The 23,676-nt window shown below is 48.5% G+C and overlaps 1 long non-coding RNA gene across 4 annotated transcripts in view; it reads right to left on the bottom strand.

Annotated features, from left to right (window-relative positions):
* Positions 1 to 23,676, bottom strand: part of LOC144173340 (uncharacterized) — a 128,125-nt gene that overhangs the window by 55,612 nt on the left and 48,837 nt on the right. For all 4 annotated transcript variants that reach the window (XR_013323227.1, XR_013323225.1, XR_013323224.1 and 1 more), the window contains exons 2-3: positions 20,954 to 20,986; positions 15,737 to 15,769 (exon numbers count right to left, since the gene is read on the bottom strand). This is a non-coding gene — a long non-coding RNA (uncharacterized LOC144173340). The remainder of the gene's footprint in view (positions 1 to 15,736; positions 15,770 to 20,953; positions 20,987 to 23,676) is intronic.

The raw sequence follows: 23,676 nt of genomic DNA, 5'->3' as shown, positions 1-23,676 counted from the left end.
CCTTACACGCCTCAGCGTTATCTGTGTGTGTTTTTACAAATCTCTCATAATGCGGTTATTATTCTATCTAAACGGCCGTCACCATGTCAGTTCAGTTGACAACTCATTTGATACAGCGGAGGGGACAGCCGCCGCCCCTTCCACCTGGCGCTCACTTCTTCCTTTTTGACCCTAGCAAATCAAACCGTTAACAGAACCAGCCGATCAACCAGCAAGAAAGCGTCACCGTGTGCTTTCCCACCACCCTCTCCCACCTTCTTAGAGGATCCATCAAGAGGAAAAGGTGCGATAACCGTTTTTTATGACCTCACCAGTCGATTATTATTCACACGCCCAGCCGCTAAATCAGACACCCTCCCACCTCCTCACCAACCGATCATGCGCATCGCGAATGCTGCCATACCCGCAGCTAACCTGAATTGCGAGCCCAAAGCGACACATGAAACGTAACCGCCAACGATATCTGCCTCGTAGGCTACTCGTATGTACTCAGAACTCAAAATGGACTCAAAACTCGGAATATACTCAGAACTCAAAATATACTCAGTACTCAAAACGTACTCAGTACTCAAAATGTACTCAAATTCAAAACGTCCTCAAACTTAAAATGTACTCAGTACTCAAAATGTACTTAAACTCAAAATATACTCAAACTAGAAATGTACTCAGTACTCAAAATGTACTGAAAACTCAAAATGTACTCAAGCTCAAAATGTACTTAGTACTCAAAATGTACTCAAACTCAAAATGTACTCAGTACTCAAAATTTACTCAGTGCTCAATATGTACTCAAAACTCAAAATGTACTCAAAACTCAAAATGAACTGAAAACTTAAAGTGGACTCAGAACTCCCTCGCTCTCAGGAGTACTCAACCTCACTCCAGCTCTAACTCATCATTCCGCACCGGCCTCGCGCTCACTCAAACTCAAACTCACGTGTGAGTTTAAGTCCAAATGAGTCTGAGTAAGTGGACTCATGAGTGAGTCCGCCTACCTCAGGGACGATGAGCCCCTCTCTACTTGCACCACACAACGGTGTGTGGTAGAGTACGGTGCTTCGTGCGCGCACGGTGGTTCAGTAGCGGCCGAACGTCGAGGGGTCGCACAGAAAGGAGCGACAGAAGTATGCAGTTCTTAAATCAGCCATTCTGTAGGGGCTGAGGCTGACTTCAGTTGAGCGTGAGCCCGTTGTCGCAGTTTGCGGAGACCGAAGACATTCCGGGAGCGTGGGCGAGCGGCCAGTTGCATTGCGGGGTGCCGTAGGACGGGAATCGCGCGAAGAATCAGATGCAGTTGGTGTCAAGCACACTGCGTCTCGTGTTTCTGGAGCTCCACGGACGTCAAGTCACGAAAATGTGATTGCCATGGGAAGCTGCGACGAGCTGAGTGAGGAAAGTGTGAGCAATCAGTGTGCAGCCGCTCAACTGATGCCAAGCCAAGAAATTGCAGGGAGGACTGCGGGAGTAGCTGAAGAGATAGCCGCATCAGCATTGCATGTCAGCGTTAATGTGGCCGCTAAGCAGCCCTCGGCTGCTTACGCTGACCAGTGGTACGTAGTGGAGCACGGAATCCCGAGTGAAGAAGCTGCCGAACCCGAGGGTTCGCCTAGAAAGAGCCGAAAGCGTCAGTCAGCTTCACGTCTGTGCAGCGTGGCTGCAACGTATAGGCTACGGAACGATCGTCGGAGGGCGCTGCACTCTCCCCTGCCCCTCCTGGGAGTACACGGGGGCGGCCGCCGCTTGGGCGCGTGCTTTTTTCGCTGCGCGCGTGCGGTATTTCTCACGCTGCGATGAGGTCCGGGTAAAATTTTCTTTCGACTTATGAAAGCATGCACGTCAGCACGTGCCCAGCAAGTTCGGTTTACACGTAGAGCAGCTACTGGGTCCATTTTCACCGGCGCTTGTCTTGTCGTCTGCTACGCGCCGGTCGAACGGCCGGGTGCCCCGGCGGTTTCGCAGGATGAAACGTGCTCTTGGGCGGTCGTCAGCTGCCGTTTTTTTTTTTTTTTGTCGTCCAGGCGACAGCTGTACAACTTGTCAGAGCGCATTTTTCTATACCACCCGTACTTTCTTCACGTATTCGCATTTTGAACGTTTGGATTTTTATGGACTACAGGAACATTGAGGCTTACAAAAAATGGGACATAGGCGGGATTGATTCCCGTTAATAAAATATTTCTATCCCTTGAAATGATCAGCTGCCTCATATGAGAGACACATCAAAGAGGCACATGCTAATAAAGGAGTGCACTGACAAACCCGCATTTCCATTTTCTTTGTCATTGAATGAATTTTGAGGGAGCCTCCTTCCGAGAGTAACGGTGTAGGTAAATACGTCCCCGCTATCGTCGCAATGCGGTTTACAGCTCTTTTAATTACTGTTAGCAAATGTCGGAAAAATGAAAAAAAAAAAAACTCACGAACAGCAATCAACTCGCCATATATGGACGCCATCGAACGGCACCAGTTGAACAACTGCCAACTTCACTTATTATAGCGGGAAACAATCATTGGCAGCCCGCATTCTTAAAGAAAAAGGAGCCGGGGGCTCAGAATAACTTTAGAACACTAGTTCGCATTCTCAAAGACGGGAAATGTAAACTGAAAGTGGGGAAGTAAAAAAAAAATGTGCCACCTACCTGGCCCTTCGAACCGCAGTGATCCATGATTGCCGTATTTTCTTTTGGTAAGCTTTTCGAGGGAATCTGTAGAATCGCACTGGTGGATTCTTATCCTTCGCCTTCTTGCTACTGCTGTGGCAGCCCACCACGCGACAATATTGTGGGTGACCCTTGGCTGGTTTCACCACCTCAGACATCGCGAAACGACTGCGTTTGGTGAACGGCTTTTCAGCGCTCTAAGCAGACGCCCGCCAGTCCACTCCTCCGCTTCTGGCAAGTACACGTGCAGCTCGGGGTGCACGCTGTCGCATTTGCAGACCCAATTCTGTCCTCCCGCACCGCCTGAGGCATCCAGCCCCCCTACTCACGAATGCGAACAAAGCGACCACCGGCCGCACGAGCCACTTAACCCAGCACGTACAAAGGGCGGCGTGAAAACTCCTGACTCCCCCGAAACGAAAAGCACGCCGCTTCGCGATAGAATAAGCGCTGCCCTCGCCCGGCAAACTTTACCTTAGCCTCCCTATGCTGACGACTGAGCAGCGGTCCCTTTTCGAGCGAGGAAGCGTGGAGGAGAGGGGCCCATGATACTGTTGTGTGCCCAGTTGCGCCGTAGGGCAGCGGTGTTTTCGGATGACGACGACTGGTGCATACTAGGTTCTAAAAGCCGCTCGCTCTGAATGAACTGCTCCCGAACTACCCGCTCCTGCCTGAATGAACTTCCCGCTCCCGAAACAACCTTCCCGTTTGGGCGCTTCCTGTTTAAGCCCGTTTCCGAACCGCCCTTCCCGTTTAAACCCGCTATTTTTCCGGAATCGACCGATATTTCCGGCCGATAAAAGTTTCCGAATGCCTTAGGCCGATACTGCCCTCTTGACAAAATATTTGTAGCTGCGAAAGTGTGCTATAAAGATACTTAATATCTTGAGAAATGCACTCATTGGATTTTTATGCAGTTGGTGTCCGTACAGTCACGGGCAATTCGAATACGAACCGCGCAACGCATGGCCGAAGATACCGGTGCCGTTACCTGGCAGCGGCTGGGGAAAAGAGACGGACATGCGCAGTAGAGATGTCGGGAGCGAGAGCGCGTGTCCCACTGCGATATGTTGATATGTTGCCCTCTCATCGCCCGCCTACTTGCCTTGTCCCCACCCAGCAAGAGCGCTGAAAACAATACTTAGCGATGCGGCGCGAGATAACTCTGCGTGCTCAGCGCACACGAGCGCCCACTACCCGTCTGTGCGGCCGCCACCTGCCGACACAGTTTTGCATGTGTGGTGCAGCAACTTGAGCAAATAACGATGGGCACCTGAGTCATGCCCAAAACCATGTTCAGTGCTGCCCGCCCAGGTTCTAAAAGCACTGAGGTGCCTACGAAAACAAAAACAAAATCGGGCCGCCAATACTGTTGTGCAAGGGCAACTGGCCTATAAAGTGGTTGGAGCTGCCTACTGCGTCATCTGCGTCAACTGCGTACCTTGCCACGAACTATCTCCTCTAGGCAACCAAGCGGTCAATTAGGTCACTCAGGGGAGTACTAGCTCCCAACCCATACTGGTGCCTGGGGTAAGGCTGTCGCCATCCACGAGCACAAGGGAGAGAGAGAGAGAGAAAAACTTTATTGAACCCCGACCTCGATAGACCCTTCACAAAAGCTGAAATGGAGGCAGCCCTGGCCAAACTCACAAGGAATACTTCACCCGGCAAAGACAAGATTACCAATAAGCTCCTCCGTAACCTACCTCCAAACGCAACAGAAGCGCTCCTAGAGTATTTTAACGTATGTTGGGAAACAGGCGAACTACCGGCAACGTGGAAGCACTCGGATGTGACAATGATTCCTAAGCCAAACAAGCCTCTACGTATTGAGAATCTTCGCCCTATATCACTGACTTCCTGCGCGGGTAAACTTCTTGAGCACATGGTTCACGATCGGCTCACGCCATATCTCGAGGACAACGGGTACATACCGGACACAATGTTTGGGTTCCGACAGCATCTGTCTACCCAAGATATCCTTCTGCTTCTGAAGGAGGACATCATAGACCGCTTGGATCGCCATCACAAGTCCTGTATACTTGCTATCGACGTCAAGGGCGCTTTTGATAATGTCAAGCATGAAAAGATCCTCGAAAATCTGCAAAGTACTAATTGCGGCCCCAAAGCTTACAATTATGTTCAAAACTTTCTCACGAATCGCACGGCAACGGTGGGCATCGGCAACCTTCGAGGCGCAAAATTCCCCCTACCAAACAAAGGCACGCCTCAAGGTTCAGTGGTCTCCCCGCTGCTTTTTAACATCGCCATGCTGCACCTGCCAAAGAAACTTCAAACTATCGAAGGACTGAGGCATGCTCTTTACGCAGACGACCTCACGCTGTGGATGAGAGCGCCTACAACTGGAAGACAACAGGATGCCCTGCAGGAGGCTATCGACGTGATAGTAAAGTACTTGGACTCTTGCGGTCTCCAGTGTGCTCCGGAGAAGTCCGAACTTCTCGTGCTGAAGGCTCGAACTCGAGGACGACCACCTAAACTTCTTGATCCGGATCCCAGCGTCACTCTTTATGGAGTGGAAGTTCCCAGGGTCAACTCCCTTCGTGTACTAGGTCTGACCATACACAAGGATGGATCGGGTGCAGCTCATCTTCCCAAGCTACAACAAACGGTGACACAAGTCACCCACCTCGTTAAAAGAATCGCGAATCAACGAAGGGGGCTCAAAGAACAAGACACCTTGCGGATCATTCAAGCATTAATAACCAGTAGGATCACGTATGGCACCCCATACTTAGCCTTAAAAAACGCTGAAATAAACAAATTGGACATAATTATTAGGAAAGCAACCAAGACTGCTCTAGGCCTTCCTTTCATGGCATCCACCGACAAGCTCCTTAAATTAGGCGTACATAATACGTGGGAAGAGATGGTCGAAGCCCACAAAGCCAGCCAACGCGAACGCCTCAAGCTCACGCCTACAGGCAGAGCAGTACTCCGTTTCCTCAATTACAGTGAAACCTACATCGCGGACACCGACCAAAAAGCGAGACTACCATCGGAACTCCGAGAGACAATCTGTATAGCACGCATACCACGTAACATGCATCCCACTTACCACAAAGAAAGAAGACAGGCAAGATCGAAGGCACTCCTCCGAAAATATGAAAAGGATCCTAACACCAGATACACAGACGCTGCTCGATATCCAGACCACACTGCTTTCGCAATAAGCGTCACGGACCCACGAGGCAGGGAATTGACGTCGGCAACAATACCGGCTCGTAACCCCGAAACTGCAGAAGAAGCAGCCATCGCCTTGGCAATGACGACCTGCAGCGACCGAGCATTGATATTCACCGACTCCCAAGCGGCATGTCGGAACTTCCAGAAAAGACGCGTGTCCGCGACGGCTCTTAATATCTTAAAGACGCGCCCCCACCTTCCTGACACCTACGTCACCTGGATCCCGGGGCATGAAGGGATGGCGGGAAAAGAAGCAGCGCACGCTGCAGCCCGAGAGCACACCATCCGGGCCTTCCTGCCACCCAACATCCGCGCTGCAACGGGCGCAGCAGACGTACCCATCACCCACAGGGCCATACTTCAGCACTACCGACTTGAGCGGAGGAGATATCCCCTACCACACCCCGACCTCACCAAGGAAGAGAGCGTAATTTTTCGTCGGCTCCAAACAAACACGTACACACACGGAATAATCATGACCCGCATCTACCCAAAGCAATTTTCATATCTCTGCCCTTACTGCGACATACCCGACACCTTGGCACACATGATCCTCGAGTGCCCTTGCGATGACCGCCGTCCAGACCCACCTGTGGATAGCCGAGCATCCTCAACAACCCTGACTGCCGCACCACAAGATATTGCAAGCGCCCTTACCACCGGTGACCACGACATCGCTGAAAAGTGGGAGGCACTGCTCGTCTACGAGGATCCGGAGAACCAGAAGAATCTGGTGAACCGGGCGAAGACGGCAGCCACCGCCAAAGGTTTCCTGGACTGAGGAGACCTACCACCTCGGACCGGCAAGGATCAAGTCCTGGCTAGTCTTTTCAGCAAATAAACGTTTATTTCTCTCTCTCTTCTCCCAGGCAGTTAAGAGGGCGGGGTGGCCGGTGGCATGAGCCTGGCGGCGACAGCGGTGGCTCGGTTCACCAGGGAGATTTGGATCCCCGGATCCGAGCTACCCAGCGCCCCGTCCCACTGCTTGTCACACGCTATGGAGGGGAAGGGATCATTAGAACATGCCCACATGGAGTGCGACACGTTGGCTAGACCACCGCACGAAGGGCAGTTGGGGGAGGGAAATAGTGAGGGGTGAATATGGTGCAGTACTGCACGACATGGAAGGGTGTCGGTCTGTAAGAGCCGCCACGTGCGTTCGTGGGAGTTATTAAAGCTGACATGAGCGGGGGGAAACGCGCGGCGGGAGAGACGGTAGTGCAGGACCAAGTCGTGATAGCGGAGGAGGAATACCTTCTCGACTGCAGGCCGGAGGGCTGCTGACTTCACGGAGTGCGACGTCACGGGGCGTAGGTGGTCGCCTCCGCGGCTGCCGATGGAGACGGAGTGGGAGGCGGCGGGGCGGCGGTGCAAGGCTTTGTGGTGGGCGCGGAAGTACACGCTGAAAGCATTTTTCTCCGCCAGTTTTCATCGCGGCCCACTAGATGGCGGCACCATATTACAACAAAAATGATTTTTTCTGATTCGTGGGGATATTTCAAAAAGACAGGAAAGCAATTCTCCCTGTGGGTGTACAAGCATTGTTCATATGGCACTGATATTCTAGCAAAACAATGTTATGCAGCTGGGAAACGTCGTAGTGAGAGCGCACTATATTTTACAGCGGAATGCAAGTAGTCCCGCAACAAACCGGTCATGTCAGGTCTTTGCCGGCGCACGTGGGTGCACGTGCGTGCATGTTGTGCTGTGATTTCATTGATTACGTGATTCCGTGCATTTTGTGATTTAATTGTGGTTGTCAGCCCTGTTGTGGTGATCGGTGGAACATGAAGTTTGAAGCAACACCCTGCTGAGTTCGCCATGCCGTACAAGTGTTGTGTGCCTCAGTGCCGGGGCAATTATAACTCGACACGCTAGGTGCGCGTTTTCCAGTTTCCCCAGGACGATGAACTGTGCAGGAAATGGGTGCGAGCTATACCGCGAGAGAACTTCAGCCCGACACAGTATTCCAGGGTGAGTTATCCCGCAGAATTTTCTTTGTGCTTTAGATTGCAATTAAAAGTACACAACGCTTCTTCTTCAAATAGCCCATGGTACTAAAAAAGTCTATGCAGCCAGTACTCAAAATAAGGTTGAAGTTAAAGTACGACTCGTTTTTTTATAGGTTTGCGAACTGCACTTCCAACCCGAAGACGTGATGTACGAGACTTCGTACGTCGACGATCGAACAGGGCGTACGGTAACCGCGCCTTTGCCCAGTCCCCGCATTCATCCTGGTGCTGTGCCTTCGAAATTTCCGGCCTGCCCATCATATTTTTTAAAAGAGGGCACGAGCAGAGAAAGCCCGGACTCGAAGCGAAAGCGGCTTGAAGCAGCAGCCCTCCAGGCAGCTATTGCAGAATCCGCAGAAACTTCTCTCCGCGAACAAGAGGCTGACAGAATATCATGCATTGGAGATTTAGCTTGCCACATGAGAAACCAAGACTCAACGTTTTGGGCCATCATCGAGAACGAGGAACGGCTTGTCATATTCCACATCGTGGAAGACGAAGCTCCTTGGATGAAGTATTCGCTTGTTGTGAAAGCTGACATGGGGACAACTTTCCACTTTAGGAAGAAGCCGACAACCACGTTAGGGCGCGATTTGTGCGTTCCGGCTACAGCAGATAGCAAAAGGGCCGTCATGGAATTCATCGACGGTGTTCAGGCATGGGACGCCAACACGGACTCACCATCGAAAGAACACACTGAGGACATTATTGAAGCCATTTGTTTCTTGCTCAGTGCATTGCCACTGGCGGAAGAGGACAACGCCGGCGCAATACGATTCTTGACGGAGCAGTTGAGGCTGCTTTCTAAGAACAAGAAGCGGAGGCGGTACTCACCGGAGCTCACAGTGTTTTGTTGCCTCCTGTACACAATATCGTCACATGCGTAGAAATATATGCGTAGTTATGGTGATATCACAATGCCACATCCAGTAACTATCAGGTCTATATGTTCCTCCCAGGGAATGAATCCACAGGCAGAACATGAAAGTTCTACTTTCTTAGGTTGCATGAAGACGAGGATATCCGGCCTGGATGAGCGTCAACGCGCGGTTACTGTCATGGTGGACGAGATCCACATTAAACCGTTATTCGATTATAAGGGCGGAAACATCACCGGCATTGCGCAGAACACCTCTGAGGCCGCTACTAGCGCCATGGTTTTTATGGTGCAGAGCGTTGCCTCTAGTTTTAAAGAAGTTGCTCACATAGTTCCTGTCCGCGGTGCCACAGGAAATATTTTGCACAAATTGCTCATGGAGGTTATTTGTGGTCTTGAGAAGATCGGGTACAAAGTCATTTGTGTTGTGACCGATAACAACAGAGTGAACCTTAACGCGATGGAGCAGTTCTCATCGGCGCTAACAAGCGATTCGCCAGCTTTCGTGTACCCGCACCCATGCGATCCCAAAATGCCTTTATTCTTCGTGATTGATCCAGTGCACATTCTAAAGTGTGTTCGCAACAACTGGATAAAACAGCGCAATCACCAACGCTGCTTCTATTTCCCAGAATTCGAACAGCAAACGGCATCGGAAAGACGTATGCTGTCGGCATCTTTTGGCACCATTGTGGAGGTGTACAACCTTGAGGTCGGCCAACTACTCAGGCATGCTTACACACTGTCGCGGAAAGGCCTATTTCCGTCAGACATCGAAAAGCAGAATGTGAAGCTTGCTCTGCAGGTACTGAACGATACTGTCCCTCCCGCTGTTCGAGAAATTGGGGGAAAGAACGATCTCTGCCATGTAGAAGGGACCGCCACGTTCATTGAAATCATGGTGAAATGGTGGAAGATCGTGAACGTAAAGACCCCGTCTAAGGGAGCCAGATTAAGAGACGAGTTTCAGGAGCCCGTGTTTTCGCTTTCCAACAGCAAAGTAGATTTCCTCTACAACCTTCTGGACTGGATGGAGGAGTGGAAAGAAAGGACAAAGGATTGCGATAGTGGTACGCTGACAAAGGAAACCCATGCTGCTCTACACCAGACTACGCAAGGTCTCATTGAGATATCCAGGTACTGCTTAGATGAACTGAAGCTGACCTATGTGCTGCTTGGCAAAATCCAGACCGATTGCCTGGAAGACCGTTTCGGCAAATACAGACAGCTAGCTGGCGCTCAATACCATGTGCCGATAAGGCACATAAAAAAAACTCCGCTTGCAAAGCACCCTGCCGACGGTCGCCAATACTGAAAGCATCAGTGACAAAGATGAGCAATGGCAGGATCTTGACAGTGAAGCTAACTGTTCACGGCCCGGCTGCAACGTAGTTGTCGCCGAAGAAACGCTGTCAAAGATGAAGGACATTATCCCTGTACTGGTGTATGTGGCAGGGTATGCAGCCTACGCGGCCTTGAAGAAACTCAAGTGCGACAAGTGCAGGGAAGCACTGACACTAAATAAAGAAATTTCAGTGTCGGTTGGTGACAAACATTACGACCTCATCAGATCGATGGATCGAGGAGGGCTTGTGCACCCAGCAATGTCAGTTGTGAATGCTGTGGCACATAATTACGCCGTCGTGGAGCAACTTCTGCAAAACGAAGTATTTTTGAAACTCTCAAACCAGCGGCAAGTTGTTACAAATCTCACGGTGGAGCTGTTGAGAAACGACGAGTCGCCCGATTTCGACACTTGCGACGACGGACACACCAGCGACGTAGTTCTGAAATATGTGTTGTGGTGCAGCACAAATATTCTGCTCAAAAACTTCTGCAGAAGAATGAATGATGAGATTTTAAAAGCGCATTCTGACGCACAAAAAAAGAGAAAGTTGCAAACACTCAGCAAGAAATAGCTGTGGAAGTGCCTTTGTAAATAAACTTGTGTGGTGTAAATAAATTTGCTGTAAATAAGTGCCTGTAAATAAACTTGTTCAGACAAGACGCTATTCGTCTCCCGACCTCATTTATAAGCCATGCTAAATGCCTCGCAACCTGTGTAAGATTTGCTCTGGAATTTATTTGCTACGTGTCCATAAATGTATCGCCCGCTGGCAATCGCAACTCAGGAAGGGAGATGTTTCGCAAATTCACATTAACACCCCAAAGCAGTCAACCTTTTATTTTTGCTAAATGGCAAATGTTAACGCTTTTGTACGAGTATTTTTGTTTTGAACAGACTGGAACGATTTACATGTAGGTAATTATTTCCGAGATGCGACCATAACTATTCGTTCGGGCTGCTTTTTGTTGCATATATCAATGAGAGAAAAGATCCCGTTACCTATGGGATACGTAAACAAGGATAGACAAGAATCGATGAAGATACCGATGTACGGGTTCACTACCGCGCTGTAAATGTACTGCTGGTAGCTTGACGAACGACGTTTCCATGCGCTTGCCAGTTCTTTCTACCAAACACGCTTTTTTGCTGATTTGAAACAGAGAAATATTACATTGGGTGAGGTTTACTGGTCGATAAATATGTGCAGCTGTATAACTTCCTTTTTAGCGACGGAAATAGCCTGTTCATTACTTCACAGTGCATGTTGAATTCACTCCTCCACGGCGACCGGGCGCCGCCTCCACCTCCGCTCTGTGACGTCACGGCGGCAGCCTTCAGGCCTTAAAAGTCTCGAGCCGATCTGGCACCGTGGGAGGGGACAAGGCTGGGGCCCGCTAGGATAGTGAGATCTCGAGCAGTAGCGTGGGCCGCCTCGTTACCCCCCACACCGGTGTGGGCTGGGGTCCAGATCAGTTCTATCGGGGTGGTGGGTAGATTTTTGGAGAGAAATTGGAGGGCCTGCGGGGTTATTAGACCCCGGGCGAAATTTTGAACGGCCGTCTTCGAATCAGAGATTACGATTGTGGGGGCTTGCCGTTGAGTTAAGGCTAGTGCAATTGCCGTCTCTTCCGCCGTCGCGGGACAGGTGGTACGGACGGAGAAGGAGGTGACAGGGGGGCATTTGGTCGGTCGACTACTGCCACTGCGTATGCGGCGTGGTGTCGGTAGTCCGCCGCGTTGACATAAAGTATGCCTGGATTTATTGGAAAGCGCCGGCACAGCTCTCGTGCTCTATGCTCCCTGCGACCCTTGTGATGAATGGGGTGCATATTGCGCGGTATGAGGCGGATTATAAGACACGCATGCGTATCGCGGGGAATTGGGAGTCTCTTATCAGTAATTAAAGGGGCGTGCAGCTTCAGATGATCTATATGTGCCTTCCGGTGGAGGTGGCGGAAAGCCTCCGCAGTTTATTAATATGATGGGCTTCCACGAGTTCCTCCGCGGTATTTTAGACCCCCAGACGTTCGAGTCGAGCAGTGGATGCGTGCATGGGCAATTGTAACGCCACCTTATAAGCTTTTCTAATGAGGCAATCAATTTTCTGCAGTTCGGTTTTTGTTACATAAAGATAAGGGAGTGAGTAGGTGATGCGGCTAATCACGAAAGCTTGTACCAGCTGGAGTCTTACTGTCTCCTTAAGTCCTTTGTGACAGGTGGTTATTCGTCGAATCAGGCCGATAGTTTGGTTTACATGCGATGTAATTTGCGATATAAATTGAGTGTTTGATCTGTTACGCTGTATTAAAAGACCAATAATTTTAATACTCCCTACTGTTGGAACTGTGTTGGTCCCAATCTGAATTTTTATGTCCGGTGGGGCTTCCGATTTACGCTTTGCGGGTAGAAGAAGGAGCTGAGATTTCTGAGGTGAACAGCTGAGTCCTGCCGCACCCGCCTCCTCGACAACCACCTGTGCACCAGCTTGTAGGGCTTCTTCTATGAGGGCATCGCTACCACTCGGTACCCAGAGTGTAATGTCATCCGCGTACAGGCTAAAGTGAAGGGGCGGGATTCTTTCCAACCTCTTGGGGATGTTGAGGAGGGCGAGATTAAAAAAAACGGAGATAGTACGGCGCCCTGCGGAGTGCCAACTGAGGGGAGTTCAACAACGTCTGATGTGACGTCTCCGACCTGAATAATTGCAGTGCCAGACGTGAGGAAGTCCCTGACGTAGTTGTAAGTACGTTGTCCAGGGGAGGCTGTTGCCAGCCCTTGCAAGATTGCTTTGTGTGATACCCGGTCAAATGCCTTCGTGAGGTCTAGGGCAAGTACAGCGGCCGTGTCCATTTTTGACGGAGGAGTAATTACTTCCCGGGATAGTTGAAGAAGATTATCCTGAGTGGACAATCCTGATCTAAAGCCAATCATGGAGTGAGGAGGAAAATTAGTAGAGTTGAGATAATTCGTAAGGCGAACATGGATGATGTGCTCTAGTACTTTTCCAATGCATGAAGTGAGGGAGATGGGCCGAAGATGTTCAATATTGAGCGGCTTCCCCGGTTTAGGTATCAGGGCAATTTTTGCGTGCTTCCAGGACTGGGGTAGAACGCCGAGTTTCCAAAAATGGTTATAGTATTTTGTAAGGGTTAAAATAGATTGGTCGTCTAGATTAGGGAGCATCTTATTTGTGATGCCGTCTGGTCCTGGGGCCGACCCTGGGCGAATGTGGAGGAGGGCGGCTCGTACCTCCGCTTCCGTTATTTCAGCATCTAGTTCAGCATTAGCGTCCCCTGAATAGGACGGAAGAGCCTGTCTATCGCCTATCGAGATTGGTATCACGAGGATCGCTGTGTCACACGGATTCCCGGGATACAATATCCTGGACATCGGAGCGCCCACCGGACAGTTACAACCATCTGAAAGTGCGACCACGCCGCCGACCGCGCTAGGCCTACTTCGGCCTCGCGATTCCATCTAGCTCTCCTGAGCCGCAGCGGCGGCGTTCCATTCTACCGGCTGCGGCGCAGTGACGCCGCTCAATTCCCCAGCATGGAAAACGTCGTCGAAGGTGAAGAGATGGACCCCGCTGAGTTTCAGAAACCTGGCTGGGCCACCATCCGGCACCGCCAAGAAGTCTTGCACGCCGCGGAACAAGCCTCCACAAGCATGCTGAATACTCCAGGCTCAATGCGCGCAGCACAAGGCCGCCGGCGCCCTCCGAAGCGCCAGCCACCTGCTTCCCCACTGCCAGCCTCTGGCGTCAAAATTATCTTACGCCCACGCGGCGGACTAGCGTTAACAACATTTTTTTCTGAACGGGTCACAAGTGGTGCAGGACAGAGGTAGCCAGCTGGAGTATGTTCTTTAGACGCACGAGCACAAGAAGAATCGACGCGCACGTCTAAAGAACATACTCCAGCTGGCTACCTCTGTCCTGCACCACTTGTGACCCGTTCAGAAAAAAATGTTAATTTTCCTGTAAATGCAAACGGAAACGCATCGCAACTGCTCATTCTTGTGCTGATACCATGAATTGGACCATTAATAGGCGATTCCAAGAACTCGCCCATTCGTTCAATCTACTGAGAACGTCCAGTAGTTTATTTTTTCTTATCATCAATCCCCATCCCTCTCTTCCATCGTGACCAGGGGTCCTCCTTTTCTAGTAAATGTTCTCTACTACTACTACTACGTGCAACCAGGAAAGTGACAAATAAGCGGCAGAATTCGAGAAAGCGTGTAGAATAATCGGATAATTTAAAATAAAAAAATATTGAAGCTGCGGTTCACAACGTGGTCTGCGGCTGTAACTCGGTAAAGTACTTACAGTATCACGCAGAAAATTTCGTTGAACCCGTGACTATGTAGAACCGAAAGAAGTAAAAAAAGCACCGATATACGTTTGATCGCTTCGAACATTTACTTATGTGTATAAAACGCATAGTTTGGATTGATAGTTCCGTTTCTACGAAAACATAACCAATATCAAAGAGATATGTGCATAAACTGCACCCATTATTCTTCCACAAAATTTGAGGTCCACAATAGAATAAAAAAAATTAGTGAGAAATAAGTTTAGCAACGGGAAGTTACCTACTCGGAGATGACGCGATGCGATTATTCATATTAACACTGTTGAATTACGTATATGCGTCCGTTTAGAGAGCTGCTTGTCTGCATATCCATAACGTCGAACCAAGCAAGGGTGGGGTTATCTGTAGTGGGATTGTTTTTATTTAAGCTTGACTATGTTGTTTAGAAAATGCGGTGTGTAATGCCCACGCCGGGCTGATTTGCATACTTTCCTATGCAATTCTACAGAAATGCTGAACTGTTTCTGTTGGTGGCGTTGTTACAAACTATCCTTTAGTCCAGTATATCAGAAGTGCCTGACAAAAACTAGTGCCCTTTGATGCATCTTAAACGAAAAGCAAAATCTATAAAATCGGTCACCTCATTGTTATTTGTAGGAACTGAAATCGACATTTAGTTATTAGACATTAATCTTCTAAATTGTTAGGCTATATTTTTTCCATTGTTCATGCATGCTATTCAGTTTGATCTCCATCGGTTTGTAGTTGTATTTGTTTCAGGGACATGATGTAGTTCTTACTTTCATTCTTCCAATGGGCAAACAATAACTGCTGTCTATGTCTAGACCTCTTTAATAACAATATCAGTTCGCACACAAAGGGACAAGTACTAGCTAAATACCTGCATCATTTTATGCGCACCAACATAGTGATTCGGAGTTCGTGCAGTTTTATTCACTTTAGTTTCGCGTTCAGTGTAAAATAAAGTGAATGCTTTCAAATTTTTCCCAGAGTAACATTCGCCGCCCCCCTCAGATTTGTAATGACGCCGATGGAACACGAACACCACTCTGTTATTTTCACTATTGCAATTATAGTCTACATTTGTGTAAACCCGGCGAATAGAAATCTTTACTGAGTTTTATTGGCGCTTGCATGGGGGAGTGCACTTGTAGTAATGCTTCCATGATTAAACGCCTCCTCTGAGGAATTGAGCAGATTTTCGAAAAAAGTAGCGAATAAAACTTGCTTTTGATTTTTTTTTACACATAAGCATTTAGCAGTATTGCAGAAGGTCATAAAATGCCATACTTTACCTCCACGGGATAGGGTAGAAAGCTCCATAAAAACTGTGAGAAAAAAGAGCATCTGTAAATTTGCCGTAAAAACACGCAATGCTTCAATTATTGCGCAGAATTGATGGTGGAGTCTCGATAACATAAGCTATGATAAAATAATGGTTTGTTTCAGTCGTGAACACCACAAAACGTGAGCGGGGACTTTGTCGCTGGCCAATCCGGGCACAAAAAAAAAAAACTTCAGCTATTTTACTTTTTGAATGTGGTACACACGCGGGGAAGAGCTTCAAAGAAATACGTTTTATTCCAGTAACACACCTACGCAGCTGCAACGCATATCCGGTAGTTCGGGAACTTAAAATTGCCTTTTGGATTTTTCGTACTAAAACAAAGGCCACCATCAAGCGTAACCACTCCGGCATCATTTTTGCTATGCGGCACTTTGAGCATCAAGGTGTTTACGCATACCTTACTGGTTTGCGTTGTCTCTTCGTAGAGGGTACTAAGTGTTTTTACCCGCAGGCATAAACAATGGGTAGTGTCTATTATTCCGGCAACCCTGAAAATTATTGTTAGAAATATCTCGCGGCAGTCGCCTTTCATTGGCTAAGCACGCTACCCGGACATTATATGGAATAAATATTCCCCAAAAAGCCGTGTTCGCAGCTGCCCCGGTAGCGTTGTGGTGAAGTACTTCGTTTTAAACGAGAAGGATCAGGTTCGAGTGCATCACTGCGGTTTTTTTTTCCTTTCGGAATTTCCTGGTAATCGTGATTTTGTATAGATTTTTACTCTGGTTTTTACTATATCAAGAGATCGAGGCACAACACTTCTAGAATGGGTTGAATTATGTTTATAATATGTTGTGTCCTGTGTTGTTGGGCTGGGTTAGATTACGCTTGTTGCAGTTCGTCTCGATTTGGGTAGGTTACCACGCGTTCGGATAGGTAAAGTTAAATTCGGTGAGGCTATGTTACGTTACGTTACGTTGGAACGTATTATTATTCAGGAAGTTTTAGGCTAGCCCGCTTTGATGAAAACTGCCGTGAGAATTTCCGGGAGGAAATTCTCTTGGTTGCCGTGAGATAAGACGCAGCCTAAACACACAGTAGGCTCACTGTCGTTTCGCTATTGGCAACGTGTCGGGATAGCGCTGGTGTAGCGCACTCAGCTGCTAAGCAGAAGATTGGGTTTACATTCTCACGCAAATCCAAATGTTTTTTTCATGAAAGAGAATGCATCTCTCGCAATCTGGGGGCTGGGACTCGGTTGTAAAAGGTGACCCTACTTTAAATAATTTCCTTTGGATTTCCCTGTTCAAAGAGCGTACGTCTCTCTGCTGCGCCCTTCGGCGCCTTCGCTGACGCCACACTACAATGGCGCAGCCGACACTAAAACCGTCCGAAAGTAATCGCTCTTCATTTTTTGAATACTGTATAAGCAGCCAAACAGACAGGAAGATTTCTTTTAACATATTCAACCCCAGAAAGCTTCTAGCTGGTCAAAATCGATTCCCAACTGAATGCGCTCGTCAAGGGCCTTCATTTCCTCGAACTTGCTGCTTACCGCGCGCAGGTGCGAGCGGATTTGCTGGGTCGGTGCGTCTCGATCCTGTAGTAGCGATTCAATTTCAGATACGCCCCTTGTGACGGCTTGTCCCACGGAGTCGCGGCGACGGCATAGCTCCTCCATTGCAGACGGCAGCGAAGCCGGGCTACCGGGTGGCTCCGGCACGAGCACGAGCGGCGGGCAGCGTTAGAGGACGAGGCGTCTCAAATTAGATGGATCCAAGGGACTCCCGAGCCTAACGTACCTCGGCGTCTGCGCCGCGTCAAGTCGAGTCTGCTCGTGGTTCGATCTCCCTCGTTTGACAGCGCCTGAATATCGCGGGAAGCGACGGCGAAAACAGCCACATAGCCGGTCGCCCACTACCTGGGGTTAAAGACGAGCCACTGCAACGAGCGCAAGGTGCAAGCTATGCCCGTGCCTCTGTGCCGTGCCAGCCGCCTCTTTATTATCATCAACAGCCACCTATGGGAGGAACGTGGAGACTGAGAAGCGACAGCGAAGATATCGCATTTCCGGAGGGTCAGGACATAGGGCCGTTTAAGTGCGCTGAATAAGGCCTTAGGAGAGCAGAGATGTGGCCGCGTCGGGATTGGAGGGTTCAGGTTCACGGGAGGACTTGGAAACGGCTGCCAACCCGAATGCGCACAATTTGCGACCTAACGACGCTTTACACCAAAGCGTAAACGGTGAGGATATAGGAAGGAGGCAGCACGAGTCCGATGAAACGAAAGGTGTTTCTCAAGACGCGAGTTCAGATTCTAGCGACGTACCGGCTGAGCCTGAAGTCGAGACACCAAACCGTTTTCGCGATGCAGCTTTGCGTAACGACGGTGCCACGATGGTGCGAGGCAATTGCGTCCTACTACCAGCTCAGGTACTCGATATCGATCAACGGCCAACGGAACTCGTAGAGATTCCCGTGTCGCGAGAGGCTGAGCCACTACTGAGATCGGGCGGCCCGGACGTAGTGTGGCCTTGACAGCCGGAAATGAGAACGAAAATGCCTTTAGATTTTGCAATGTTGTGTTTTTGTTTTTAAATGCAGAGCATTTCTTTAACTCACGATGTCACCCGGCGTTGTCGGCGTGCCTCGGCGTCCGCAACAGCCGTTCCAGGTGCACCCTCTCCCCCACTCCTCCTCTCCCGCATCACGCTACCCTCCTCGCTCTCAACAACAGGTCCGCACCCCTCCCCCTACACTATATAAAAAAAATACCTACCGGCGCCTGGTTTCGATCCCACGGCCATGCGGGCGGAACGCAAGGTACATGGTGCTCTACCCACTGCGCCACAAAGCCGACACGGAATGGAAGGCTACGAACGCGCCTTATATCCTTGACTCATTCAAACTACGTCAAGAAGCTGCTGATACAACGCATTAACTACCTGTGGGCGGAACGCAGGGTACATGGTGCTCTTCCCACTGCGCCACAAAACCGACACAGAATGAAAGGCTTATATCCTTATATCCGCCTTATATCCTTGACTCATTCAAGCTACGTCAAGAAGCTGCTGATACAACGCATTCACTACCACCAACTCCCCAAACACTAAACGTTAACGCAATACACCCACCCCCTATGCGACGCATTTACTCGAGTCCCCCTCGCGGGGAGATGGGCCCTTTTTTCTTCTCTGTCTTTCTTTTTCTTCTCTTCTATATCTAAGACGATTGTGTTAGCCTACGGCCCTGCTGCTGAAATGGTTTTTGGGCCCGTCAAGTTGCAAATGAGCAACCTTTTCCCAATTTCCCTCGATAAAGATTTGTATGTACTTTAATTAGTAGTTTGGAAAGGTTTTGCCGAAATAAATCCTCGCTTGAAAATTCCTTTATGTTTTGAGCGGCTGGCTTAATTGAGGGAAAGGCAAACACGATTTTCTGGTGTAAGTAGCCCAAGGAAGACTAAGGTCTTTAAAATAACAACGCTTCACATCGTGCTGGAGAGGGCCGGCGCGGGGCTGACATGGTCGCCTAGCGCAAAATGCGGCGAAGTCACAGGAACCATTTAGTCAAAGCGGAAAACTGTAAAGCAGCGTACGCGAAATTCATGACAGCACTTTGGGTGCCCACTTCATTTTTAGTTGTTTAGTGTGTAATCACTTATCTTGTCTGTCTTGCGCATGCCGGCTTTTCCTTCTGGCGGAAACTTCGAAATTTACACGGTATTTTGTCCTTTTACTCGCTGTGCAGACTTTTTCAAAAATTCCATGGCCAATCCTAAGCCTTCTCGACCACAAAGAATTCAAAGAACAAGCTTTAATTTTCCATGTTACAAATATTTTATGGCATTTTCTCTAGATTTCCGGTATCATACGTTTCAGCCTCGCTTTGGACGTAACCTTGTACATTCAATTTTTTGCGGCCTGCACACTTTCGCCTTGGCGTAGTAAATTTTGACAAAGGATACTTTTTCAGTAGAAACCATGCAACTTTTGTCGACGGTATTTTCAGCGTCTTCCTAAAGATGTACGGTCATTATATTTTGTGCCTGCGCGCGACCCGATTTACAGCTTCACAGGCCAACCATATTCGCAGGGATGCATGGCCTTCAATTATATGCGGATATATAATAAAGATACTGGTAGGCTCGTGTACATACTTGCCTTAAATGCGCCCACGGCTACCCGCGTGGTGAACCATGTTTATTGTTATTAAAGTTCCCAATTCCCTTGCTGAAATAGTGTTTTCCCTCTGGGAATTGCGGGTTTTTTTTTTATTTCCAGAACATTTTCTCAAATGCTAAGATTCATGCACTGGCTCATAAATGACACTTGTGTTTTTCACAAAATAAAAAAATACGTGTCTAAAAGTCTAAAGTGTTGATCGAGCACGCAGAAAACAGCACATTTTAGTCGAAATGTGCTACGCATTGGGACGCTGGGTGATCAGAAGTCCTTACTTTTTTATGAGCTTCCACATAAAGAATTATTTAGCTAGCCCTTTTTCCAGTGCGTGCCGTTTTGCTTCTTTTCATCGCCCAGTGAACTTTTTACCAAATTTAAATTCCAAGAAAAGTTGTGTTCCTGTGCTGTTTCAGGTGCAATAAATAAATATGTCCATAAACGTACTTTACGTGACTGTCTCTGTCAGAGTACTAAGAGCTATGCGCCGCACGTTCACGAAACTTTATGCCTGTCTGAATACGATGTGTGCATGTTTCAGAACACTTAATTGAGTACGAGTTTTCCCTAAGCACGGCAGCTCACCTTCGGAAGAAAGCGTTGAATAAAATTTTCTCATGCTTTTTTTGCATAAATTCCCATAACAGTGCCGCACAGAATCATAAAATAAGTGCAGCCTTCCGCACACGCTACTTATTTCAGTAGCGATTACTCTGTAGCTATTGTTGGGGAATGCCGAATATTTTCTGACAGACAATATTGCGGGCAAAAGCTTGCTTCGTGTGCAGTTTCAAATTTCGCAGTTTGCGCGACGATGCTCCAGAGCTATGGGAACGATACTATTGAAAGTTATGGGGAGTGAATTTTTCAGCACTTTCAAACAAAAAATAAAACTTTCAGGAGTCCTAAAAAGTCCTTCATCGTTTTAATATACCAGTCGACACCTTGCTCTGTGCGAAATATCACTTTTCTAGAATAGTTTTACTAGGTTCCTAAGACCTGAGAATTTTGAACGAGAATTCTGGGGATGCACTAAGACATTACCTTTTGAGACGAGGTAGTTCCTCTTCAGAAGATCTGTAAGAATAAGTAGGAATTGAGCCATTCTAGTATAACGCAATGCCTTGCTACTGCGCGCAAGCTTTGGTCACGCATCGATAACAAAAGCCATGATAAAAGAAACTTGTTTTTTCAGTGACAAATATTACAGCACGTGTGTGGTGCATTATTTAGCGGGTCAATGAGGTCTTTACTGAAAAAGGCAACAGACAAACCGCAACAGTGGTACGGCCATTTTTAAATGCAGAGCATTTCTTTAACTCTCGATGTCACCCGTTCTTGGCGTCCGTAGTTGTCCGCATCGCTTGCAGGTGCGCCGTGTCGGCGCGATCGTGGCGTGATAAAGGCGGTTGTCGGCGAGGCTGGAACGCGCTCATCGCCGCGCTATCTCGTAAGCCCCGCTCCTCCTCGCCTACTCTCCGCTCGCATCGCGCGCTCTCTCCGCGGTCGGTTCGCGCCCAACAGGTGGGGGCGCGCGCGTCGCGGGATCAACAACATCTGTGGCGTTATCGTGACGTCAGCATCGCGCGCCCGTGGCGCGATCGTGGCGTGATAAAGGCGGCTATCGGCGAGGCTGGAACGCACTCATCTCCGCGCTCTCTCGTCAGCAGTTGCCACAAGTGCAACAACATTAACGTAACGCAAACTACTTAACGTCGTGCGCCCCCAGAAATGCTCTGCATTTGATCGTGCCCCTCGCGAGGGGGATGTTTCTTCCATCAGGAAAACGGCTACCGCTGGCGGGGATCGAACCTGCGTCCTCGGGCACAGCATTTCTTCCACCCGTCGTCTTGTCATCATTCACTCAGTTAGGGCGGGGACGCTGCTGAGCCCAGAAACGGCCGCCAAAGGGCTGCGCCGTAATTTTTTTTCTACGTCTTCTCCTATAACAAGCGACCACAAAGTAAAATACGCAGGAGCACTTACTCAACGGATAATATCGCGCTATTACTGCCATTAAAGGAAGCAGTTGCCCCACTAATTCCGAAGATTGGTACGCTGCGGTTGCCGGAACCATTTACAGAGCCTACAAGCTTCTAAGGCGGTGTGAGTCCGCATCCTAAGCACTCGCCCCTGTCTATCCCCAACTAAAAGATTCAAACAAACAAACAAAAAATGCACGCGCTTACCTGCCGCCACCTTTACCACTTTCATTGTTATCATTGGAGAAACAACTTCGTATTGTGAAGCAGTTCACTAGCTCTAAATAATATACGATGCAAACCTGCCATGTTTTCTGGCCTTGATGGAATTGTACACAGACGTACGCCTTCACCGCGTATTGGTGACATACTTGTGCTCAGAACAACTAAAATCTAGTCGTATTTATCGAAAACCACTGATGTCGAAAACTACTCATCTATCAAGGCCGTTGAGCAGCAACAAATTCTTTTCAAAAAGCTCTAAATAAGGAGTCTGCATAAATTCAGGGAATTGTCTACGAAAACGCAGCATTTTTACGCTGCTCGTCTCGAGTGGCAGCCGTTTATCGCAGATGTGGCTATGAGTAGCGGAAGACGTTGGACTGTTTCATTATCTTAAGTTTTGCTTCGTTTCTTCTCTCCAATTACGCATTTTTATGGCATTATAGCGATGAAGTGCCTTCGTTTTGCTAATTAGGTTTTTTTTTCCGAAGTATGACAAGCGTAGGGAAGAGTTGGTCCGTTTACGCTATTTTTTATACCTCCTAACGTTCTCTTGCGGACTTTTTTGTTTAGCCTCTAATTTTTTGGTGAGATGCATAACAGGCATATTTTCGATTTTTCAGATAATTTTGGTAGCAATTTTATTTTGTCTATTTTGCAATTTTTCGGTTTTTCAAAATTCTGTTTCACCGATTCTATCCGAGCAAATAACGATTAAAGGTGTTACTTCCGCCAAATATGCACTTTTTGCGGAAATGCCGGGCCTTACATTGTCGCCCATTCTCGCTATTTTAATTCGTGTTTTGGACGTTCTTTTGCACACATTTTTTTGTTTATTCTTCGGTATTTCAGGGTTCGAGATTTATACGATGCATATTTTTGATTTTGTGAGATGGTTTTTGTGAAACTTTCATTTTGTCTATTTTTTTATTTGTTTCTCATGTATCTTTAAAACTCGGTCGGCCTAACTATCGCCGTTTACGCAATTATAACGAGAATACAGATGTTACAGCTGCCAAATCCCAATGTAAAAGAGCAGGGCGTTACATGGTTGGCTCGTTTTCGCTATTGTAGGAGCGAAGCTCCTCTTGCTCGGGCCCTGTCCCGTACATCGTTGCTGCTGTACACGGCACGGCACATTAATGATGATTGTAGCAGGATCCCCCTAGGGATTGGCCAACCAAATAATGGCCGAAGAGTACAAAACGTTCAACGCGTTCGTTGCTACCCAACAAGGAGAAGAGGAAGAAGAAGAGGTTGTCGTTCGTCGCCTGCGAGCTCAAGACACGTACCGGGGGTACACGACACAAGATGCTCTGCAGAAGGCGACGGCCAAGGTGGCTAAAATGTCACACACCGAATTCGCCAACTTACCCATGGAGATTCTCATCGTCCAAAACAACCCCTACATAACCACCACAAACATCGACGTCGTCGACGGGCTTGTCAACGGAGCGGTGGAAAGCTTGACGTGTCGAGTCTTTATATGATGTGCGGGCGAATGTTTCACGGTTTTACCGATAAACATTTTTGCTTCGCCCCTCTCATCATCATTCACTTCGT

This window comes from Haemaphysalis longicornis, unplaced genomic scaffold (genome assembly GCF_048455015.1).
Source record: "Haemaphysalis longicornis isolate Haplotype H1 unplaced genomic scaffold, Haemaphysalis longicornis Haplotype H1 scaffold_3, whole genome shotgun sequence".
Taxonomy (NCBI): Eukaryota; Metazoa; Arthropoda; class Arachnida; order Ixodida; family Ixodidae; genus Haemaphysalis; species Haemaphysalis longicornis.
The sequence above is the reverse complement of the archived record's forward strand: the minus strand, read 5'-3'. Positions and strand labels throughout refer to the sequence as shown.